Below are 12,692 nucleotides of genomic sequence, written 5' to 3' on the forward strand. Positions count from 1 at the left end.
AATGTCAGAGGGGTAATAGACTTGGTGGGGTGGTCATTTTATAAGGGGTGTAAATGTCTAATCTTTATGTTGTTTTGTACACCTGAAACTAATAATTTAAAAAGTTGGAAAATTCATACACACACACACACACACACACACACACACACAGAGTTTATGTCATCAAGTAATGCTACCTCAACAATTACAAAAAGCTCTTAGCCAATAAAAAGCTATTTTTGATAATATGAAAACAAATAACACCCAATTCTATGGTCTGAATGTCTGCGCCCCCCAAAATTCATATGTTAAAATCCTAAGCCCCAAAGTGATGGTATTAAGAGATGGGGCCTTTGCCAGGTGGTGAGGACACGAGTGTGGAGTCCTCGTGAAGGGGTGCGTGCTCTCACGCAAGATACCCTGGAGAGGTCCCTCATGCTTTCCGCCCTGTGAGGTTACAGAGAGGACAATCGGCCATCAGTGATGAAACGAGCTCTTAACAGACAGCAAATCTACCAGCTCCAGGATCCTGGACTTCCCAGCCTCCAGAACTATAAGAAATAAATTTCAGTTGTTTATAAGCCACGCAGGTTATGGTATTTTGTTACAGCTGCCCAACTAAGTCGCCGACTCAGACACCTACCGTGCTGCAACTTTGCACGAGTAAGACAAAATTTTTTGTCTTATGCTATTGAGATTTTAGAGGTTACTGATGCGTAGGTATAGCTTCATCTGTCATGACCAAGGAAAGGCCCTCCTAGGACAGAATTGAGCTGAACCATACAAAAGCAAATCATGAAAGCAGATGGAGATGATAGGACATAATAATGCATCAAAGCTGCACTCAAATGTTACGCTCATAACAAACTTATAAAACTAATTTGGCGCACTGCTGTAGATATGGTTATGTATACCTTTCATTCTTTGCTGGGGGCAGGGGGGGGGGTATTCTTATACTGCACTGAACACTATCAGCACTCCTAAGTGACGTTAATGGGACCGAATCACTTTGCGTGCTGGAGAGATAGCCATGGCCACCCATGCACGACTGTTAAAACACGTCTAGAGGCTTTACAGACAGATGGTTCCTCGGCGCTTCCTACAGACTGTCAGCATGATGGTGCAACTAACAGCTTTCTGTAATCTTCTATACCTCTACCTCCTCCTTTGAGTTACCAAAATTAATTTTTTTTTCTCACACCTCAAGTTTTGATGATCTAAAGTAGGTCACTCTGTAGCATCTAAAAAAACGCACAGTAGCTCTGTTCAGAGAGGGTGTGAAATCAGACATGTTTAAAGCAAAGTGAAAGCCAGACCGGGAACAGCAACACGAATGTGTTCAAGCAGCTCTCTGACAGAGCAAGATACATTCTCGTTCCTTTAACTCAGTAAAATATGATAATAATTTTCTTTTTTCCATTAAATGTTCTTTTTTTTTTTAATTCAAGTTTATTGTGGTGACAATGGTTAGTCAAGTTACATAGGTTTAGGTGTACAATTCTGTAATACATCATCTATATGTCACATTGTGTGTTCACCACCCAGAGTCAGTTCTCCTTCCATCACCATATATTTGACCCCCCTTACCGTCTGGGAACCACTAAAACTGTTGTCTGTGTCTATCAGTTTTCATTTCTTTGTTTTTCTTGTTCCTTTGCTGTTTTCAGTTTTATATCCTACATATCAGTGAAATCATATGGTTCTCAACTTTTTCTGTCTGACTTATTTCACTTAACCATAATAATCTCAAGATCCATCCATGTTGTCGCAAATGGTACTATTTCATCTTTTCTTATGGCAGAATAATATTCCATTGTGTATACTGACCACATCTTTATTCAATTATCTACTGAAGGACACTTTGGTTGTTTCCATGTCTTGGCCACTGTAAATAAAGCTGCCATGAACATCAGGGCACATATATCTTTATGGATAAATGTTCTCAGATTTTTTTGGGTAGATACTCAGGAGGGTGTTTGCTGGGTCATATGGTAATTCTATTCTTAATGTTTTGATTCTCAAAGTGAATTGTTCTTTAAAAAAATCAACAGATTATAGTTAAAGCTCTTTATTATTTAAATGTAAATACTATAGTGCAAAAGAAATCGTGCAGCTCATATTTTAAATATTATATTAAAAAGACATTATCTAAAGGAACTTATAGTAGCACCCTTTTAGAATATTGAAAGCAAATTATTTTACTAAATATGTTTAATGTGATTTTAAAAAGAAGCACTTTTCAAGTGAAAACAATTTTTATAAAATTACCTTTGTTTAGTTTAAATTTTAAAATCAAACTTTTCTTTGCATTCATCTCTTGGGCATGACTCAACTGTCAGTCTGTGTATCCTTTTCAGGTTCACAGACACCAACACGTGAGAGTTTTGACCCCAACTCTCCTAATCCTGTCTTTCCTACTTGACTTTTGCCTGGAAGTAGAAAATGTGGAACAGAGGAAAGGCTATTTGTTTCCCCGTTTAGCAGTGTTTGAAAAGCTACACCCTGTGGTATGGAGTTCAAACTATTTTGTTGAGTGACGTCATACTTTTACAGGGGCTTCTGTGGTTTTAAGCTTCAAATGGGAACCTGGATACCAGACAACCCTCTGCCACATTCCTATATTTTTTTAGAAAAAAAAAAATCATGATGCAATGTAATTTTATTTCAGGGCATTGGTTTGTTCAATTTACCTAAATGAAGCATTTTTGCATTCTTGAGTTTTTGAGTATGTCCCTTCAACATGAAGAGCACGGTTGGCTAATGATGTGTGAATTTTCTTGGTATGAGTAAACATGAACTGAAAGGAATCATTCTTTTAAATAATCAAGGACAGTCCCACTGCCTTGTGTGATTTTATTTTTGTATTTTTTTTATTTTGAATATCTAATTGGCTTTATTTAGCAATTCACGAATTGAGTAGCAGCCCATCTAGCAATGAGAAGGACAGTCCCCTGCGTCGTGTGACCGTAAATGTACACACTGTTCGACGGTACCCACAGAGAACAGCGTCCATCACACACTGTCACTGAAAGCCACATACACCACAAGCTACAGTTACTGTCCCCCTGTCAACACTTATTGTCCCATGGACGCTGAGGTTATTCACATGGAATGAAAAGAGAAAAGCGGAAAGCAAAATATTCTTTAACAGAGACAGAGAACGAGGCTCCAGGTACTGAGTGTTACGAACACTGGCATTCCATAAAATCATACGATTTATTTTCCTCTTCCTGAGACTATGTGGGGCACTTCCTCCCCAGTTCTTCTGAAGCCCTATTGTGGAATTTTCCTTTTGAGGCATCAGCGCCTAATTTTTCCAGCAAGAGAATCCCTTTGAAGTCAGTCTGAAGCCATGTGAAAACATATGGGGAACAACCTAAAACATTTAGGATTCTCTTTAAAAAGAGTAGAAAATCCCTCTGTAAAATAATGAGTCGGAAAGCAGTCAGATGATGACACTGTAAGGGCGGTGTTTTGTTTTGACTTGATTTCGGGGGAGCGAGGAGTCTTACGCTCTGTCTCACTTTTCTTCTTCATGAGGACCAAACAGTGACCTCATGTAACCCTACTTTAGATATTAACATTTTCAGATTTATGTCATGTGTGAGCCTTGTTATAGCTTTTTCATTCTGAAGGCAGATGCGCTCAGGAAGTTTCAATTTTTATGCACATATAAAGATTCCATATTTAATTTACGCAGTTTTATACATGACACCTCCAAATATGAGGAGAACAAAAATGATAAATAGCTGTTAAAATCAATTACAGCCTACGTGAGGCCTAATATATGAATGGTGGTCTGAGTTGGTTGAAAAGAAGCGTCTGGGAATTTTTAATGATCACAAGTTCTCCTTTTGTATCGGTGTTTTGAAAAATCACATTCTTATTTATTCCTATGAAACCTCCTGGTAATTATTTGGGACAGGGTCATTCTGTAATCCTTGTTGGCTGATTGAGAGAGACAATTGAGTAAAAAAGAAAAGAAATGCAGACGGCTAAGGAACTGTGTATTATGTTATCAGTAGGCATATTGAAGTCCTGGTCAGTATTTCCACCTCCACGTTCCACTGGCATCTGGAACTCAAAATATCCCAACTTGCTATACTTTATACATCTTTCATTCCAAATCCTCAATCTTTCCAACCTTGTAATTATCTCAGTTAATGCTACTATTTTTCTCCAAAACATCAAGTCTAGAAACGTTGAATCATCTATTCCTTTTCTTCCCACTCATTCTACTTTCCCCGTCATTTACCAAATTCTATGTCTTCACTTCTGTGTGTGTCTCAGATGCGTATCCATCCACACATTCCCACCGCCAGAAGTATGTCTGGCTCAGGTTATTTCCAGCCTCTCTCTTGTCTTAATGTACGTGTTTATCACTATCAACTTCCTCTTAGAGTTGCTTTTACTGCATTCCATAAGTGTTGGTATGTTGTTTTTCCATTTTGAATTCTCTCAAGATATATTTTTTTAATTTCTCCTTTGATCCATTGGTTGTTCAGTAGCATGTTGCTTAATCTCCACGTATTTATGAATTTTCCAGTTGGTTTTTTTTCTGTAATTGGTTTCCAGTTTCACACCATGGTAGCCAGAAAAGATGCTTGGTATGATTTCAATCTTCTTAAACTTGTTAAGACTTGTTTTGTGGCTAACATATGATCTACTCTGGAAAATGTTCCATGTGTGCTTGAGAAGAACGTGTATTCTGCCGGTTATGGATGAAATGTTCTGTAAAATCTGTTAAGTCCATCTGGTCTCACCCAGTGTTCAAAGGTTTCCTTACTGACACCCCGTCTGGGTGATCTGTCCATTGTTGAAAGAAAGGTATTGAAGTTCCCTATTACTGTACTGTTTTCTATTTCTCTGTTTAATTCTGTTAACACTTCCTTTACATATTTAGGTGATCCTATGTTGGCTTGTCCCTTACAAGTTCTATAATGAACTTGTTTTATCTTTTTACAGTCTTTGGCTTAAAGTATTTTGTCTGAATTCAGTATAGCTACCCCTTCTTTCTTTGGTTTCCATTTGCATGAAATTATCTTTTCCATCCCTTCAATACCCATGTGTGTGTCCTCAAAGCTAAAGTGAGTTTCTTGGAGACAACATTGAGTTAGGTCTTGGTTTTTTTATCCATTCAGTCACTCTACGTCTTTTGATTGAAGAATTTAGCTCATTAACATTTGAAGATTTGAACTAATACCAATAGGTATGGACTTACTGTAGCCATTTTAAATATTATTTCTGGATGTTTTCTACTTCCTTCATCACTTGCCTCTTCTCTTTGTCTCTTATTTTGTGAGTTGATGATTTTTGTGGTGGTCTGCTCAGTTTCCTGTCTGTTTATCTTTTGTGTATCTACTATAGGTTTTTGCTTTGTGGTTAGCAGGAAGCTTATACAGAACATCTTATAGTTATAACAGTCTGTTTTAAGCTGATAACAACTATAATTTGAATGCATGCTAAAGCTCGATCCTTTTACTCTTTCTCCCGTATTTTGTTTCAGATGTCACATTTCCCATCTTTTTACCTTGTGCGTCCATTAACAAATGATTGCAGTTGGTTATTTTTACTACTTTTGTCTTTTAACCGTAATACTAGGCTTCTAAGGGATTTTACCCACTACCATGGCAACAGCTTGAAGAAGTCCCTTTAACATTTTTTGTAACGCCCGTCTAGTGGTGATGAATTCCTTCAGCTTTTGCTTGTCTGGAAAATTCTTCATATCTCCTTCAATTCTGAAGGATAACTTTTTATGGGTAGAGTTTTCTTGGTTGGTAGATATTTTTTCCTTTCAGCACTTTGAACACATTATGCCAGTCCCTTCTGACTTGCAGTTTCTGCTGAAAAATCTGCTGACAGCCTTATGAGTAAGTAATAAGTTGCGTTTTTATTTGCTGCTTTTAAGATTCATTCCTTGTCCTTAACTTTTGACAATTCCATTGTACTGTGTCCTAATGTAGGTCTCTTTGGACTTATCTACTTTGATATCTATGGGCTTCCTAGACCTAAGTGTCTGTTTTTTCCCCATGTTAAGAAAGTTTTCAGCTATTACTTCTTTGAATAAGCTTTCTGCCCCTTTCTCTGCCTCTTCTCCTTCTATGAACCCTATCATGTGTATACTGGTCTGCTTGATGGTGTTCCTTACATCCCGTAAGCTATCTTCACTCTTTTTCATTCTTTTTTTTTCTTTTTGCTGCCTGGTTGGATGAATTCCACTACTCTTTTAGTTTTCTGGTCATTTCTTCTGCTTGATCTACAAAGTTGAACGCTTTGTTGCATTTTCCAGCTCAGTTATTGTATTTTTCTGTTCTGTGGTTTCTCTTTGGTATTTTCATATGTTTCCTATCTCTTTGCTGAAGCTCTCACTTTGTTCATGCATCCTTCTTCTGACCTCAGCAAGCATCTTATGATCATTATTTTTACCTCTTTATCAGATATATCACTTATGTCTCCTTCATTAAAGTCTCTTTCTGGAGTTTTATTTTGTTCTTTTGCTTGGAACATATTCCTCCATTTCTTTATTTTCCTTGACTCTCTGTGTTGGTTTCTGTGTGTTAGATAAAACAGCTACTTCTCCCATTTTTGACACAGTGGTCTCAGGTAGGGGATTATCATCCAACCTGGCCCCAGCTGTTCGTTATCTCTCAAACCTTTGTGATTGTCCAGGCTGTCCCCTTTGTTTTTGGTGGTTCCCAGTAGTTGAAAGTATGCCAAGACCTGCCAGTGTCCCCAAAGTGAGAACCTCAGTCAGCACCAAGATACAGGCTGATGCATAGCTGGACCCTCAGGCAGCCACTTTTAAAGGATGCCACTAGACCCCTTCAGGAAGATCCTGGGAGCTGGGCGTTTCTGTCTGCTCCCTCTGCACAGAGTCCTAGGGAGATAGCTGGTTAGGAGCTGTTTCTTTTTTGCTACAGTCCAGTTGCACTTGTGAACACATGTCCCAGTGACCACCAGAGCCAAGCAGTTAATGGGTGAGTCCCCTGGGTGGCAGCTGCGAAAGCCAGGGTGCCGGACATGTGCACAAGCATCTTCCAAGGGAAACTCCAGCACCCAGAGTGGGCAGAGGGAGGATGTGAAGATGGCACCTTCCTAACTCCCTGGTCCCCATGAGGATAGCGAGCAGCCCCTATACGTGTGCTTTTAAGGTATGGAAATGGCCTCTCTCAGGAAAAGACTGGGATATGAGCCTTTCTGTCTGGCCCCCGTGCTGAGCCCTGAAGGGGCAATGACAGCCAGTCCTCATAAACCCCTTAAGAGCTGATTCTTTATTTGCTTTAGTTTGTGGGTCTCATGGATGCAAGCGCCACTGGCTTTCAGAGCGAGGTGTGTTGGGAGCCCACCTGTCAGGTGAGAGTCTTAAATGTTGGGGCTTAGATGTGAGTCCAGACCTCTTTTCCTCTTCAGGAAGAAGCTGGGAGTTGGGGGTTCCTTCCTGACTGTATGTCACTGTGCTGGTGGCAGTGGTGGCATCTGTCCAATGTGGAGGAGCCCTTCAGTGGATTTATTTCAGAGAGAACTGTTCCATGTCTAGCTGTACATTTGATGTTTCCATGGGAGGAGATGAGTTCAGGAGCCTCCACTGTCACCATTTTGGACAGGATCCTAAGTCATTAATGGGATGAAATGTTGTGGGTATTCGTCCTCTATTAAAAACAATAACACTTTGTAGCATATTCAATTCTGAAACTCCTGCTAGTTTTCTGAAGTCAGTTATTAATATTTCTGTTATGCTTGTCACTCTTAAACATCATGGCTATTGTAGTAAATAACATTAAGCTTTTTTCCCTATTTTTCCACCAAACAGAAATAAACCTGAAAACGTACCAATATTTTTGCAAATAATTCCAAGGACCTTAGACTACGTTTTTTTTTTTTGCCTTCTTGAATTCTAGAATATGTATCTTGTATGCAAGTGGTTCTACTGTGAATCTCCATGCAAAAAGGTTTGAAAAGTAGTATCCTACAACACACATGATGCCATAAAAAGTATATTTGGACAAACCATCATACAACAAGGTCCTCTAAGTAGATAATTGAATTCAACCTATAATAAAGGAAGGCAAGACTGTGAAATGGTAAATAAATAATACATTTGATATGAAAGGCCCAAATATCCAAAATATGGTTTAAACCACCAAATCAGGGTGTGAATTTACCTGGTGCTTTTAGCACAACAAAGTGGGATTTTTTTTCCCTAATGACTGGCTAATAAATCATATTCAACTTATGATAAGACTTTATTTTCTACCTACAAGGTTAGACACTAACGGAACAGTTTCAATAACAGTAAATGAAGTACCTGTAGCGCAAGAGAAGAAACAATCCATTCTAAGTGTTTCAGTCAAAAGAGAAGGTTAGCGAGCTCCACAGCCCACAGCATCCTTTGTCAGGTGAGTTTATACTGTGAGCTTTGCACATTAGATTTACAACGTGATGGGTAAGAATAAAGGACCAGAAAGCAAATGTCCTTCGTCTTGTCTCTAATCCATCACCCGTTTAAGAACTATTTGGAAGAAGTCAAAGTATGAAGGATTTTGTTGTATTTTTTTTCTTTTTAATGCTACAGATACTTAAGTGCAGAAAGCTTTTTGAAAGAATTTACTGAGTCAATTCCTGATCAAGAACTCTTTTGGGAAAAAAAAAGAAAAAAACTTGCTTAGAAACCCAAAATGTCAGCCATTTAGCAGCTTTCAAGATCAACTATACTTCGTGATCTGGCATAACTCACCAAACACAGGAAACTCAAGCTTGCAAGGAAAACAAAAAAAGGGCATTGTTGACTTGTAGAAGAAAGTGTCCAGATTCATATGCAAATGACATGGTGGATAAACAGATGTCACTGAGTCACGGATTTGGTAGAATGTCAGTCTATTTTGGTGGAAATGAGGTCAGGTTTCAGAATAGATTCTGAGTTTCCTGAGTCAGGTCTCTGAGCCTGCCTCTAGGATAAACCTTTAGGATAATTGTGCACCATCATTGTATACCTCAGCAGTGTGATCTAGCTTGAAACTAAGTGCATAAATTAAAAGCAAAATATCATCCTAAAAAAGTAAAACGAAACACAACATAGTCTCACGTGAATTTGGAATGACACGACGAATTGCAATATAGCTTGACTGAACATGCCCATGAGTATTTTAAGACGAATTCAGGCTCTTTTGTGTTATCCTTAGAATGATTCTGTTTGTTCACTGTTACCCCAGCACCTAGCATGGTTCCTGGCACCAGTATGTTCTCATGAAATGCCTTTGGAATAAAGGAGTGAATGAATAAAGTAACTAATATTAGATATATATTTTCCCTAACTGGATCAAAATTATTCAGTGACCAACTTTCTCTCCTTAACTGTGCATTAAAGTATAAAAAAAGTTGATTTCATTGTTTTATCCATATTTTGAAGAGTTGAAATGCTATATTTTGCCACTATTATAAGCAAAATATGCATCTAGCATATAAATTTGTAATCACATGACCAAGTTAAAAAAAAACAACGTGGAATTCCTTATGGAATTATTGACTTGGAAAACATTCAATCACAAAAATTGGCTGTATATAATAAAAAGACATGGATATTTTTAATTTAAGCTTTGCTTTTGGTTTCATGATTTAAATCAGTGACCAGTATCTACGTTATCCTGTGTTCCTATGAGAGGCAATTCATAGAAAATATCATATATAGGAAGTCAAAAATATTATAGAAAACAATTATCACCATAAATGTAATATTTTCTTTTTTTTCTATCCTGATTCATTATACATCTTTCTCCTAATCCTGGGTTTCTAAAATAAAGTACCTCTCATTGTCTTTAGTATCCACATAACTATATATAGTTATAATTATAGTTGTAGTCATATATATATATATGTATATGTCACCATGTACCAAAGTATGTCACTAAAGAAACAAATTTCTACTGAAGACCTCATAGTGGATCCTTTGGTAGCAGGGTGACAATTGCTAAACTGATGGGAAGGGAATATTCTTTCTAAATGATCAAAATTTGAAATAAAATACAGTAGTTGCACACACATAATAAAATTCTGATCAGTATATTGGCTCAGGCTGGGATGAAGTCTGTGTAACCGGCCATTAGCAGACTGCGTTAGGTGCTACAACAGTCCAGAAACGTTAAATAATGCTCATTTACCACCCTGCAGCTGCTCCACCTGGGCCTTCTAAGGGGATTAGAATCTGATTTGGAAATTCATTATTCGGGTAGGATTCCATTGTAAGAAAATCACAGCAACCCTTGAGTGCTGGGATCTATTTTTAATGGGGAGAGGCCTGAGATAGTTAATAAATAAAGAGCATGAAACAGCTGGGGAGAGGCCTGTACCAAAGGATGCTTAGCAGGGGAGAAGCAACTCAGCCAGGTCCAGACAAACACACCAGCAACAGGTCTCCTTCAAACACAGGACTGACTCGCTCTGCGTGAGGCCTGGCCAGAAGAATACCAGGTTTCAGAGAATAGTAAGAACCCAGAAGAATATGAATTAATTCATCTTTGCCCGTAAGAGCTATCCATAGAGAATGGAAAAAAAAAACAAAACCAAGGAATAAAGGGTATAAGCTCAAAACCATCACAGCTTGGAATAGTAAGACACGAAAATTAGTTCATAATTAAACTAGTCTGCTTCTTAGCCTGTCCTGTAAGTCCTTTGTCAGCGCCCCTCCTTTCCAAAATATGCACTTTAAAACAGTTTAGTGGTTAGCAGAGGACAAGGGGGACGGGGGGGGGGGGTCAAAGAGGGTAAAGGGGGTCAAACATCTGGTGATGGAAGGAGAACTGACTCTGGGTGGTGAGCACACAATGTGCTCTATACCTGATGTACCACAGAATTGTACACTTGAAACCTATGTAACTTTACTAACCATTGTCACCCCAATAAATTTAATTTAAAAAAAGAAAACCGAATACCAAGAAGCGTCTTCTGTCTTGGGGGCACCGTGGGATGAAAATAGTCACCTAAAGAAAACACACACTTGTTGAGTGCTCAAGGGATTTCCCATTACTCAAAATAAGGTCCCAGAGAAAATATAACCAAGGACAAGAAGGCAGGCTTTGTACGCCATATTTGTGAGTTCCAGCTCAACCAATTTAACAGCCTGGCGAAGTTACTAAACTACTCAGTCCTAAGTCGAGGCACCAAAAACCCTACTGCAAAGGGGCTTACAAGGATCAAATGAGATAATTACCATCATGTGCTGAGTAGAGTGCTTGACACACTGTAAGGACTCAGTCAGAGTTCTTTGGATTATTATGGGAAGCAGATGGGAAGCGGTGGTTTTTCTTTGTCAAATACGTATAGTCATTTCTTTAACTAGCAAATCCATTCTCTTTTTCTTAGTTTTTACCTTATGAAATAGAAACATTTCATGCACCCTGGAGTTGTTGAGTCAAATGAGATGATGTATCTAAAATCAATTTATAAAATTTCAAGTGATCCACACATGCCAGTTACTCTCACATTCAGTGTCCACGGCCCTGAAACTAAGTTACCTTGGATTAGACTGAAGGAACATAAACTGACAAATGAGAGAGGCTCTTTAGAGACGAATGGGAGAAGACTCCAGGTAAACACTGAGCTACAGTTATCTCATTTCTCAAAACATCTTTGTTTCATTGCCCTTAAATGTCTCCTTTTGGGTGGAATTATATGTAATTGGAATGCGTTAACTATTCCCCACCAATTCTGCAGTGTGCCTTCCTTGGGGTTGCAGAAAACACACTGAATTCTGTATAACAAATAGGCCAGTGTTTTCCTTCTCAGGTCAATGTATGCAGCTTCCTTTTCTAAGGCAACGAGGAGAAGAACATGAATTATTTCACATCTGCAGGTAACATTAAGCTGCTAAATTATTTTCAATCTCCTTCCCACCAAGCCCCTTATCAGACTTGAACACAAGTAAAATAATGAACTTAAATTTAGGTTTGTTCCCTTTCATTCCCTTTTTATGTGACAATGCTAAGAAGCAACGTAAAAATCAAGTGAGACAGTAAAATACTAGTGTTCGAGTGTTACTGAAACTGAGCAATTAGCCCCGGAATAATCTAGAATGTGCCATCTTTCTTGTTTTATTTTAGTGCTGTTTATGTATTTTCAGTGTACATTACAAAATGTTAAAACACTACAAAGGCTTAGTCTCAGTGTAAAGAAGAGGATCTATCCAGATAACACTTATGGTTTTCTCAAGCTTCCCAAAGCCAAGCCTCTGATGCTGGAATCGGCCATGCCTCTGCATTATGGATATTTGTATAGCTTGGTGCCATGTTCTTTATAAGAAACGGAATTAAAACTTCAAAAGGAGCTGGAGCTGGGAGCTTGTAATTCAAGATTCTTGGGATAAAAAGTTTGCACTGTGTGCCCATTTTTTATTTTAAATGAAAATACATATTTTCCCAACATGCCTTTCCAGCTCCACAAAGAGAAGCAGTCAGGAGACTTTATGGGGAAACATTTAAAGAGAACCTTGAACGTTTGCCAAAAAAATGCCTCTAAGCTCCCTTAAAACAACTCACGTTCAGGGCTTTATTTTCTCATTAGGCTCGTAAGGGGCTCAGGCAGAATTTCATGGAGAAAGAAACATTCCTTTCTAGGTTATGACTCTAATGACTCTGTGAATTACTTTAAAACAAAAGCTACAGCAAGAGGGACTCGTGGTTTTGCAAACGGCGCGGGAAAGTCAGGTAGCACACTCTGGAAGA

This window comes from Hipposideros armiger, unplaced genomic scaffold (genome assembly GCF_001890085.2).
Source record: "Hipposideros armiger isolate ML-2016 unplaced genomic scaffold, ASM189008v1 scaffold_37, whole genome shotgun sequence".
Taxonomy (NCBI): Eukaryota; Metazoa; Chordata; class Mammalia; order Chiroptera; family Hipposideridae; genus Hipposideros; species Hipposideros armiger.